This window comes from Mus pahari, chromosome 2 (assembly GCF_900095145.1).
Source record: "Mus pahari chromosome 2, PAHARI_EIJ_v1.1, whole genome shotgun sequence".
Classification (NCBI taxonomy): domain Eukaryota; kingdom Metazoa; phylum Chordata; class Mammalia; order Rodentia; family Muridae; genus Mus; species Mus pahari.
The window spans coordinates 95,541,677-95,555,005 of NC_034591.1; the positions used below are offsets into that span (position 1 = coordinate 95,541,677).

General features: G+C 40.4%; 1 protein-coding gene across 2 annotated transcripts in view; it reads right to left on the reverse strand.

Moving 5' to 3' along the window:
* Ctnna2 (catenin alpha 2) overlaps positions 1–10,392 on the reverse strand; it is a 1,093,074-nt gene extending 1,082,682 nt beyond the window's left edge. The window contains exon 1 of one of the 2 annotated variants that reach the window (XM_021190430.1): positions 10,113–10,392. The gene's annotated coding sequence lies outside the window, so the exon portion shown is untranslated. The remainder of the gene's footprint in view (positions 1–10,112) is intronic. The other variant, XM_021190425.1, reaches the window with a different exon arrangement.
* Positions 10,393–13,329: the final 2,937 nt, after the last annotated feature.

Below are 13,329 nucleotides of genomic sequence, written 5' to 3' on the forward strand. Positions count from 1 at the left end.
AGCTCCTTTCTCTGTGATAACTCCAGCTGTGTCAAGTTGACACAGAGCTAGCCAGTACAATCTCCTTCTGTGAAGAAATTGAAAGATTCAGGAACAAAAACTGAAAACTAACAGGATTATAACAAAAAGTTGCCATCCCTTCTCCCTCAGAATTACCTTCAAGACAGAATGAAAGTTAAAACACACACACACACACACACACACACACACACACACACACACACACACACAAATGCTCATTCAGAAATTTAGTAACTGTTCAACCACCACAGTCGACTTTTTAAAGGGACATAATAAAAGTAAATATGAAGCCTCAGAGAAAGAAAACCATTTGGATTCCCCAACATACTCTATGCTACAGGGACTATGACATTCTATCATGACTTCTAGAATGATAACAAAACTCTCTTTACCCAGAAAATAAGCAAGACATACAAAGAGAAATCATGGAAAAGGCTCAATCTAAAGACACAGATACTACGGTCAGCAGAAACAACCTTCAGACAATTTCACAGAAATACCAAGATGCTTTCGAAATCTCAGGAAAAAAGGTATCATATAAAAGACATCTATACCTTCCATATACTTATTAGAAAACTTTTATATATGCACAATCATCTTGTTTTTACAGAGAGGTGTGCAATCAGGAATCTTCATGTTCACAGGTGGAACAGAATGCATGTACTGTTTTAAGAGAAACCTGGCATTAACTATCAAAGTAGAAAGTGTGCACACTGCCTGAACTAGCAGTTGTAGTTAGCAGGATTACAACAAAAGGCGCTGGTCCATGTGGAAAGTAAAACTGTGTAAGGATGTTTCTTTCAGCCTTGCCTGAAATAGTAAACCAGCAGAACAAACTGTCTATGGAAGCACAAAGATTCAAGAATCCAAAGAGGCCCATACTGAACAACAGTGGGAAATAATGACTGACAGAATCAGATACCTGTAGAGTGATAGCTTCCTTTTTTAAAAGACTTATTTATTTTATGTGTGTGTTGAGTGTATATATGAACCACGTGAATGCAGTTTACTTGGAGGCTGGAAAAGGGAAGTGGAGTTATAGGCCTTTGTAAGCTAACTGATGAGGGGTCTGGGACCTGAGCTCTGATCTTCTAGATGTACAATGTGACACATAGGTAAAGAATATCACCTCAATTAAGAAAGCCTTTGTGCATCTGCATGTGCATGCACCTGTTCTTTCGTGTGTGTGTGTATGTGTGTGTGTGTGTCTGTCTGTCTGTCTGTCTGTCTGTCCATGTGCTCACCTGTTTACATACCTACTAATAAGCACATTCACCATAGAAATTGGCTACCTAAACTCAGTTTTTTGCCCATGGCATAGATCATACTAGAAGGCAAAGCATACCAGGCATTTTATATCTGTATATACTCAAAAACTATAAATATAATTTTCAATCAATGTGATATTATCCCCAAAATATGTACAAATTTTATTATGCCAGAGAATGTTTATGTGCATTTAGTTTCAAAATAAGATACAAAATGGTACAATATAAGTAATGCTGTCAAAAGATATCACTATAAAATAAACTGGAATATACTCATGGTGGGTGGGGGATGGTGACTAGAAATTTACCAAATATTCACTGGGCAGTTAGTTAGACTACTTTTTTTGTTTTGTTTTGTATTGAGTTTTCTACTGGAGGATTCCTTGTCACTTTCTGGACAGTAGGTAGTGTTACTGTGTCAGTATCAAAGACAAACAGTGTTCTTTTGAAACAATGTATCCCTTGTTTCATTCTTAAGATACCTCCATGTACACTATGTGTCAACATTTCTGCATTCCCAGCCTGTCTCCTCCCTGGGTTTCCCTTAGCAGCTGTTTTCTCAGCAGATATCAATCAGAGCCTTAGCCTTTTGTCTCTCTGATGTTGTTTTCCTATCTCTCCCACTGCTAAGCATTGATCCCATCACCCTGCAGGAACAGCTCTGCCCCAGTCCCCAGACCCAGGCAGGACTGAGGGAAAGTTAATGTAAGAGCACCTTCAATTCTGTACTCTTATTCCAAGAGCTGAGTTTTCCTTCAGTGAAAGACTAGATTTCTGAGCCATTTCACAGCAGAGTTAGCAGAGAATTCCACACTCTACTGTGTACCATTACGCTGCTCAGGTGAATATTTTATATCTGTGTGTAGGCTGTCAATATGTGAGATCAAATTTCATGTCTTATTCTTATATGGATTCTGAGCTGATGCTCTACACAACACACACACACGTTTTCCATACCTTATGTTAAAGTATTTGACAAATGACTGATTTATTAGAACTGAAACCTGTAGTATTTGTTAAAAAATGGAATGGGCCCAGAGACTTAATTTGATCAACAAGTATTTGTGAAAAGACTGTAATAATAATAATAATAATAATAATAATAATAATAATAATAAAAGTTAGAAAAAAGAAGCTACAGTTTCTATCCATGAAAAAGACCTTAGAAAACAATGCTAGGATAATTACTGTTTTGGCTTCATCCTGAACAAGCAAAACATGTAAACCTTCTTGCCTGAGGTCCTGATTTCACAGATGGGCAAACTGCAATCAAGCTTCCTTGCCTGGAACCCAGACTATTGCCAACATTCACGTTCACCTCCTGTCCCAACCCCATGGGTCCTGCTTGCTTCACACTACTTGAAAATATTTGTGAGCTTGCCCACTTTTCAACTGTTGCCTTGAATCTAAATTCCTTTCCCTCCCCATCCAGTCCAGGCTTTGAGCTGGCCTGTGAATTTCTTCCTCCTGCTCCAGTGTACCTTCTGATACCTGTTTTTACCCACGTACCCAAATAATAAGCTCTCCCAAAACACACAGAACCTTTTATTTCAGGCTCCTTCCAAATGCCCAAGAGTGCAGCTGCACTTTAAACAAAGGGCAAGGCTTACCAGCCATGCAAGATCTTCTGCTCATCAACCCTTCCATTGGCTATGCCCAGTGCTGAGCAGTCAGATAAGAGAGCATGCTGCAGGATGGCTTCTGGCAAAAGTTCCCTCATTTAGAGGCTACTGCCTGCAGTCTGTTAGAAACTAGAGCAGCTGTCCTAGTACTGGCAGTGCATGAGGCTGACAGAGAGGCCAGAGCAGGCCAGGCAATAAGAACTGAACACAGTTTTATACCCAAGACCCATCCCACCAATGTCTGACCATGTCAAATGCATTTCTTTCCCTGCGTGGACAGGTCATACACAACTGCTATTCAAAGTATACTGATGACCTTATACAGACACCAGCAGCAGCAACAGCAGCAGCAGCAGCAGCAGGAGGAGGAGGAGGAGGAGGAGGAGGAGGAACTTTGCTAAATTTTTGAGACAAATAACCATAGATGGGCATTTGATAGGACTTCCAGTTGTTTTAATTTTAAAGATACGATGAATAAAGCTATAACAAGTTTTTAATACAAAAGTTATTTGCTTTTTTATTTTTCTCAGTCATGGACTGAAAGCAATTTTAAAGTTGGGAAAAGTGTCAAACTCTTTTCCAATATATTACCTTGTTACCAGTCATGGGTAAGTGCTGTATACAGTTGCTTCACATTCTCACCTACACTTGATGTTGGCCATTTTCATCTAGAAACTTCATGATTAATGTTGTGGCATCCCAGTGTTTTTTCGGGTTTGATTTTATTTTCAGTTATGTGAATGTGCATGTGTTGTGTGTCAGGGTGCGCAGATGAGTTCAGGTAACCATGGAAGAAAGAAGCTTCAGATCCCCTGGGAATGGACTTCCAGGGAGTTAGGTCCTCTGCAAGAGCAGCAATGTTCTTAGTCACCGTGGTACCTCCATAGCCCCACTCTGTGGCTTTTAAGTTTTCCTCATTTGTGTGAGAAAAAGAAACACCTGGCCTGGAGCTATGGCTCAGTGGCTAAAGAGGCTGGTGCACAAATCTGAATCTTTGTCCACAACATCCACTGAAATGCTGGGCAGGTATGGTAACGACCTGTAATCTCAGCAATCCAGAGTAAGCAACGGGAAGCTTCCCTGGGAAAGCTGGCTACCAAGCTTATCCAAAATTGGTGAGTTTTCAGCTCTGTAAGAGACTCCATTTCAAAAAATGAAGTCAAGCAGGATCTAAGGAAACATCTAACATCAACTTTTGATCTCTGCACACACACACACACACACACACACACACACACACACACATTCATGGGAGTGTAAGTAGAAGTTTTCTGCTAAAATTAATGAAGGCGGGCTTTCCATGGAGTGAAAGAAATTTATTTGTAAAGGTTTGTGAGTTCAAACCCTGGGAACTACATGACAAAGACAAATGACTCCATCTAACTCTGACAGCCACACATGCCATGTGTGAATTACATTCATTTCTCAGTCATGTTTTAATTCTAAAAGCTATTTGTTAAACTATATATGTATATTCAAATGTATGTGTACATAGGCTAACAAGATAAATTATATGCTTGCTACACAAGTATGAACATTTCCATTGCACCCCATTCCCCAGTAGTATTAAAATGTATCTGTAATCCTATAACTCTTACAAACAGGGGTTTCAGAAAGGAGTATCACAATGGTTATCCCATCTCAAAATGGAAGACTGACAACCAAGGTTGCCCTTTGACCTCCATATGTGAGCCATGGTATATGACCACACACACACACACACACACACACACACACACACAAACACATGAACACCTTGAAAACAAAACATATTCAGATACAGGAAAGATAAATACACGTGTGTGTGTGTGTGTGTGTGTGTGTGTGTGTGTGTGTGTGTATTAAAACAATTAAAACATGGGTTCTATTATTATGACAGCAAAAATATAGGACACCCTTAAGTGATCAGCAGTTATAAATTTTATGGATCAATACACAAAATTAGTTCATTTGTGTCATCTGTAATCAATCATCCCATTTGTTAAATATCTTTTGCTGGGAAAACAATTACATTTCACATAAGAACGTTCCTATTGTTAATACACATGAAAGTAATGATGTAAGAGCTGTATTTATGGATCAAGCCTTCAAATCAAAATGAGTAATAGTATCATTTTTCAAATTAAAGACATGAAATATTAAGTGTTATAAAATGAGACTATCACTGTCTCTTTATAATATGCCCTAAGCAATCATTTCAAAGAGTTGTAAAATACATATCTGTGGTTGTGCTCAAATTGAAATTTAAAGGCAAAAAAATCATAGTAGGAAACTGAAAATAACTAACATCTTGTTTTTCAAAGTTGTCTGTTGCTTTAACACAAAACCAAGTAGAAATAATGCAATTGAAATATTTTATTTAGACTGTGGAATCTTTCAAGAATACAGAAAATGAATTCCAAGTAGAAAATAAAACCACCACATCCCTAAACAAGTCACTCATGCCAACTCCTCTAAGAATCAGAACATTGGAAGCTAGGGGCAGCAGTGTATAAAAGGCAGAAAATAGAAATGGCTGTGAAATGTCATTCTTTAGACGACACACAGCCATTATCACCATGACCTCACATCTGTAGTTACCTGCATCAGACATCCACAAGACCTGCATCATCAACAATCCATCCAAGATAGAGGGGCTACTTGCCCTTCATTTGCTCATCCCAGTATATCCAGTGGACCCTTCTAGACCATTGTCACATAAACAGTTCTAGTTAATCTCAGTGGGTCACAAACAAAACACTCAGCATATTTGAGGGATATTTGTGGGGAGAGTTATGTTAAGGAAATGGAGTTCTTTATATGTGTGACTTATATGTGTGAAGGTATAAAATAATAATGGTGATGATAATAAGAATAATAAACATTTTAACATTACAGTTTAAACAGTATTCATTTTTGGAAATTACACTTGCTTATGACTAATGTAACTTTAATGGTTTACCACTATGTAAACTTTTTACTACTAGGGAGAAAGAAATGAAGTTGTGTGCACCCATTAAAAACAGAGCAGAACCACTTTATAAGCACATAATCACTGCCCACTTTGAACTCTGTTGCACAGGAAGAGAGAGAGAATTTTCTGGAAACATGTTTTCAGAAGAAGGTACTCAGTTATTCAATTTCAATCTTTTTCACTGTTAGATGGCGAAACGTCACTGTTTATGAACTGTAACCAAAAGTGAAGGTTGACTAACACCCTTCCATGTTTGTCTATAAACATCTATCTGTCCTTCCATCTTGTACACATATTTAACCTGATCAGGACAATTTCAGACAACTCTTCTTTCTGTCACCACATGTTAATATACCAATAAGACACATAAAAAGCACTCTCTCTATTGGCATCTGTAATATTTTTTGCATTCCTGTGAAAAGAAAAATTAGTAATTAGGTAATGTCATGAGTAAAGCATAAAGCTCAAAAAAAAATGTAAATACTTCAAGAAGTTCTGCATACGTTAATTAGAACGTCTTCACAGAGATATAGTCCTCGAATACCTGTGGGGTAAGGAAAGGGAGGTATGATAACAAATGTATTAACCATTATTATCTAGCAAAAGTCGAGTGTTTTCTCTGTCTCACAGTTTAAAGAAAATCCATGAAAAGAATATTGTGAGTCTGCCTGTGGGAAAGACTTTGAGTTCTGTGTCTTATGGAAAGATGGAGTACTAGATACAATCACATAGAAATAAAACCAAAAACCAGATGAAGGGTAACTGAATCTTCAGGGAGAATGTGGATCCCAATCAATTGACTTGTCGAAGAGGTGGTAGAATATTTACTATGACGACATGTTTAACACCTTGTAAAGTGTTCACCAATTTGTCCTATAGTCCAGACAATGAACAGTCTAGTTGATATGCCTCTCTCCCATCACACCAGGCTTTCTCCTCCATCTCTGCTCTGACTCCATGCTGCTCCATGCTGCTTGACATTCTTCTCTGGGATCTCCATACAAAACTGAATGCTTCTACTAAACAAAACAGTTTTCCTGGTCACACAGACATCTCACCCCGTCAGAACTACTGTCATGTCTCTCTTCCATAGCCGCAGTGCATAATTCTATATAATGTTAGAATGCTTTAAAACCTGCCCTCCTAATTAAAATAATGCTAATGAAAAACATATTTTGCTTCAAATTTTGTGCTTAACAGATTTAACCTCTAAGCAAACTCCATGAATCATAATCTCATATCATTGATAAAACAAGTTTCTTAAAAAGCAGGTAAAGCACAAGGTGTTCTTAAGCAAGAGAAGCTGAACTCAGTCTGGAAGCTTTCTACAAAGATCTGGCTCTTGGCAGCTGTGAAACTGGACCTAATGCAGCTATGTTTTATCTTCAACTATCCTACAAGCTGAGGCCAAAGACAGTGTCTTTTTCTTCTTTCCACTTCTTTCGACAGCTCACACTACTCAGCATTAGCTTGCATGTGTGTTAAGAGCTTGAAGGGAGGGACATATACAGAATATACGTGGAATATTTCATGTGAGGGTCCATAGCACGTTCTGCATGGTCTTCTTTATTTGTATTTTAAAGGTCCAATGCAATTAAAAACAGATGCTTCCAGAAATAAAATTCATGCAAAGGTAGTGCATGTATGCAAATGTGTTTGTTAGTTAGGGGATCAAGCTGCTCTTTTGCTGTTTGTGTTCTGTTTTGGGGGTGCTGTGGAACAAACCAAGGGCTGGCTCTTGATGGGCAAGAAAACTAGCACTGAGCTACACCCCAGCTACATCAACTTGCCTTTTTATGCATTAAATCCTTTTCTACCTCATATTTTATTCATTTAACTCATCTACTCTCCTAAGATATTGTCGTAAACAAAATATTTCATTTTCTATTTCTTTAATAACTTCCCCCTTCTTTCACAATATTGATGAATATTTATAAACAAAAGTCAGATAAAATGTGCCTTTCATTTCATAGTGAGCACTGTACTCTTATCAGAAACACTCCCTCATCCTTCTGAGAGGAAGATTTGCAACAGAAAAAGCAGGCTGGTGAGGAACTGCTCCTCCCACACCCAAAACTCCATAAAGCGAGTGTAATAGGTTGGCAGGCAGAGTGGCCTTTGACAGTAAGTTAGAACCAAACAAACTTACTATCACCATATATGACTGCCACAGCTGAAACTTAGGGCGAGGAAAGAAACAGCAACACCAAAAACACACCTGTATGGGATTCACTGTCAACTAGTATAACCATTCCAACACATACATGGTTGAGCACAATTCTTCCAGGAGACATTAGTAATGGATACTCTAACCAACCTTCTGTCACATGGATCATAAGCCTGAGAAGCCATGAAAGGCTCTGCATTCCTCCAGGGAAGGTGAAGGGGAGAGACTTCTCTTGTTTGCTAATATCATATACTTTCCAAATACTAATCCCCATGACCGTCAGTATCAGTCATTTAGGCAGGTTGGCACTCTGTCACTTTCGAAGGCAATTCTCTTCATCTCAACTCCTACTTTACAGTCACATAAAATGTAAAAGTGCCTATTACACTGCTGGAATGTCATCAAAATTTCAACAAGAGGAATAAATCTACGACTTTCTCCATACTATAGTTATTGACTGTAACTTCAGTGAATCCAGCATTGGTCCCTCTATACATGCTACTTATACAAGAAAATTAACTACGGTAAAGCTAAGGCTGGGGAAGGTGTAATCATTCAGAAGAATCTCAATGGGGCAAACTAAGTCTTTGAGTTTTCAGTTTATTTTTATGCACACAATCAGACGTCCTGAGACGATATACTGAAGCAGCATGGTTGTGCCATCGTGTATAAGTTAAGCTTCTCAGAAACATTTGCAAACAGAAAACTGCCTTGCCATTCTTGATAAAGACTGAAATGTGCTGAAGTGACACTGAAGACAGCAATGTGAAACACAAGATTCAGTGCAAGCAACTGATGCAAAACTGACCGAAAATTTAAAATTCTCAGGAACAATCCTCCCAGAGCTAATTCAACTTTCCCATTAGTGTAAGTACATCTAGGAATAAGTACTCAGAACATTTTCCCACCAAAATATCAGGATTTTCTATAAGGCAGCTGAGCAGGACTGAGGGTTCCTGTGCTGAATCCTATCACACAGCTAAAGCTATCAAAATGATATGTTTACAAAACGGCAGAGTACAGCCTCATTCTTCAATAGCTGGCTAGCCATTCTCAGTGTCTTGAAGTTAACCAGGGATGAAGAAAAAGTGTTAATCTTTCTATTTCCTCAAAGCAAGTTCTCCGGGTGTTTTGCATACCAAGCAAAACACAATGTTTAATGCACCGGTATTAAAGTTGAGAGAGTTTCTGTCTGTGAAGTAGTGCCGGAGCCAAGGACACACAGGTTCAAGTCCAAGCTGAATATTAGGCGGGTGGTTTGAAAACATCAATCCAGAAAGGCCTAGAGGAAGAGATTCAGGCTTCCACTGTTGCCAACCTTCCTCACCCCTCCCCTCTTTTCTTTCTTGTTCCCTTCCAGGCTTCTCTTTCCTTGTGGTTTCTCATGGAGACGACAATCGCAGCAGAAAAGGCTGGGTTTTAAATTAGTGTGATACACACTGGGAATGTGTAATCCCCGGGGGAAAAAAAGAAAGGAAGAAAGTGTTGAAGAGGGGAGTGGGGGACGGTTGGAAACATATCTAAGTGACAACCTCCCCACCCCCACCCTCTATAGCACATATCCAGAGATTGTTCCTGGACTCTATTCCTTCCAGTTCCCAGTACTCTGTCCAACTTGACCCTTAATTTTGACAATGTAAAGAACTGCAGGGCATCCTCTGCGCGAGCGTGCCTCTCTTGGTACAGGAAACCAATTTTCAAGAAACCTCCGAATCCGGACAGTTGTTCCAGGCAAGGATGCTCCCACCATCCCACCCTCCGGGAAGGGGGTGAGGATAAGAAAAGGAGGGGTGATAAAGAGAAGATAGATAAAAGGTATGCAAAGATGAGCTGAAGGGTGAGTGTCTAAAAGGAAGACAGGGAAGAAAGAAAGGGTGGGAAGGAAGTAGGGCTGGGTGAGAGAAGAAAGGGATGAAAGAAAGGCTGGAAAGGAGAAAGGAGCGGAGAGGAGAGAGGGATGTTGGGAAAGATGAGGGCGGGAGGGCTGGAGAGCGGGAGGGAGGGGAGGACGAAGAGGATGGGAGGGAGGCAGGAAGGGAGGGAGGCAGGCAAGGATGGAGGATGCTCTGCCCCGGACTCACCTCTGTGGGTCGGTGGGAGTTTCTCGCCTCCTCCTCCTCGTCCTCTGTCTGCAGCAGCTGGCGCGGAATGACAGAAGCTGCTGGAGAGGCGGCGGTGGGGACTAGGGCAGCTGCTGCAGCTGCTTCTGGCCGAGGTGCGGTGCCGCCCGCTCCGCCCGGGTCTCCGCCTCACTCAGGGCTGCCAGCAAAGCCGCTCCCCCCTCCCCCCGCCCGCCCCGCGTCCTGCCCAAGCGAGCGGCAGCGGCCCGGATCGCCGCTAGGGGAGGTGGTCAGTGCGCACGCGCGGCCGCTCACTTGCTTGCTCGCTCGCTCGTGCCCGCGACTCGCCCGGGCTGCTAGAGGATGGGCACGCGGGCGCGCCGCCCGGGAGCGCCGGAGGGGAGGGACTGGAGAAAGGAGCCACAGAGGGCGCAGGTGCCGTCTCCATGGCAATAGCGTTACCCTCTGGGCGGGGACCAGGAGCTGTTGCCGGCCCTTCAGGGAGGGGCTGGACTCCTGAATGATCTGCATAGGGGATGGAGGACAGGATGGGGTTCCGCACTCAGAAAGACCGTACCACGTGGCAGCAGAAGGCCAGGGCCCGGTGCAGCCCAGGTGGACCTGTAGCCCCGAATGCCAGAGAACCTAAAAGACGATGGAACTGTTAGAGAAATCAGGGCTGTGGCTGTTAAACAAACCTCTGTGAACGCAATTCCCGTGATAGGCATTTTAGTTATCATTATTAAGCACTCTAGGCATGTTGAAGTATCCAAAATGTTTAAGGTCACTCTCTGTCTTCATCGGGGTTACATGAGTTGGGAACATGCATAGAGACATGAGTACCTTGCCAGTGAGAAGTACTGGGAGCTTGGTGATGGGGTCTAACGGCGAGATTTGCTTAGAAGCAAAAAACAGTACACCAGTACACCGCTAAATACAGGAAGAAGCATAAGTTACAATTGTCTTTGTTCGATCACAGTGCCGATTGACAACTTTGGCTTTGTCTGTACTACATCAAAGCGGGGGGGGGGGGGGAAAGTGGAAGAAAGCTGGCAACTTGGAATATAGCCTACACTTATTCCATCTGGAATCCTGGTCCATTGGATCTTTTGTTCCTGCTATACTCAAATGACCCTGTATCACTGGATACACGCATTGCTAATGCCCTTTTATCCTTGGCTGTGTCGCGGTATTTTCACCCACTGTTGCTCCCAAATTGAACGTTTTCAGTTGTTAGGAAATTACATGGAACTCAAGTGTCTTACTATCTCTAGACTACCTCTCTATGCCCCTCTTCTTCCTTCCTCAATGTATTCTTGACTATGTTTTCCTTTCTCATAACCACTGATTACATTTAAAACGTCTAGGGAAAAGTGGACAATATCATCAAATGCAGGCAAACTGATGATTTCTAAACACCATTATCACACAATTGTGCTTCAGGACCACGGACAGTAGCACCGCAGACAGGCCAGCTTTCCTCACAGTCTTTTCTTTGCTCTCAGCCTATAGAAACTGAAGAAATACTCAGGGGTGGGGAAGGGGGACAGTAAACAAATAAACAAAACTGATGGACTAAATATATAAAATATACAGACCACTTAAAGAATTTGTGCTATAATATGACCCCCATGAATTGGAGGAGACTGGCTGCTGGCCTTCAGCTAGAGTTTGAAAAAAAAAAAAAAAAAAAAAGCATTGGTTTAGAGTAAGCACTTGCAAGATCTTGTATTGTGGAACTGACAAGAGACTGGCTGGTGAAGTGCTTCTATAAAAGCAGAGAAACCCTATATCAGAGCTACATGGCGCTATCCAGGAAACAATGGGCACCTTAAATTTTAAATATTCCCAGAATAAGGGCTAAATAGTACCAGTTAAATGAGGGGAATACTCAAAGGGCTGTATTTTTCCTGATGTTATTACTCAGATTTTTTACTTTTGTTTTTTGTTTTGTTTTGTTTTGTTTTGTTTGAGACAAGGTTTAACTGGCCTGAAACTCTCTGAAGACCAGAGTGGTCTCAAACTCAGAAATCCAAGATCCACCTGCCTCTGCCTCCCAAGTGCTGGGATAAAAGACGTGTGTCACCACTGTCCAGATATTACTGTGATATTTTTCTACTTGTTTGGGTGAATCTGGAGAATTTAAACTGAAATATATAGATTTTTTTTTGGTTCTGCTAATTAGGCTTACATTTATAATTCTGCTTTAATTGGCAACAAATTAGTCTACACTATGTGCTTTTCTGTGAAAATGAGATTTCCCTTGGATATCTCTGTAGTGGATATCAGGACTATAAGATATTATTGGAAGAAATTTGAAAGTAATTTGTAAGCTTCTTGTTCATGAAATGTTTAAATTAGTGTTAATTATAAATACGCTACAAAACCATCTTCAATTTCTCATACCCTGGGTCTATCTCATGCTTTCAAAATGTACCAAATTTTTGTCTGTCAGATTGTCTAAGGAAATTATTCAAGCAATAGATTTAAGGCACAGTCAGGCAAATGGCAGCTAATAGTTTTGCTTTCTACTTCCAAGAAATTTAATAACTCATTTGTATTTTGAAAGAAGGGAAGCATTCCTGCCTCTTTCTATTGAAAAATCCAAACAGAACATAAAATTTCTCATTTTTTTCAATTAATAGTATAAACGTTATATATAATATCATATCGGTCACTGAACTCCACAAAGCTATCATTGTATCTTTTTCATATATCTTTATTTCCTTTGTTGGTGGCTNGGATTTTTTTACATTTTTGACTTTTCTGCATTCAAACTGTTGACCTTATATACAGCCCTCAGAAAAATATAAGTCTTCCATGTCTCCATTCATTCAAAATATAAATGCCAAAAAATAACAGAGTATTGTTAAACCCACACTTTTGTGTTCAAATGGGAAAGTATCATATAAATTAAGGATAATTTTATCTGCAATGGTGTGACATCTAGATTTTTTAGAAAAGACTCCCAAANAACACTGACAATCTTAAGTAAGATTACACCTAGAGCTTATACATTTAAATGTCAGAACTCTGTAGATTTGGGCCCTTATTCAGTCTGTCAGCTTTGGAAATTTGTTTCTGTGATGTTCTCCTGAGAAATGTCTCTTTTTAATAGGGATTCTACCTTAGATTCACAGCAAATCTGAATGGAGAGTGAAATATCTATAAATCGTTTACAGCTTCCCACACAATCATCTTCCTTCTAAACTAACCCATCATTATCCCCCAAGTCCTA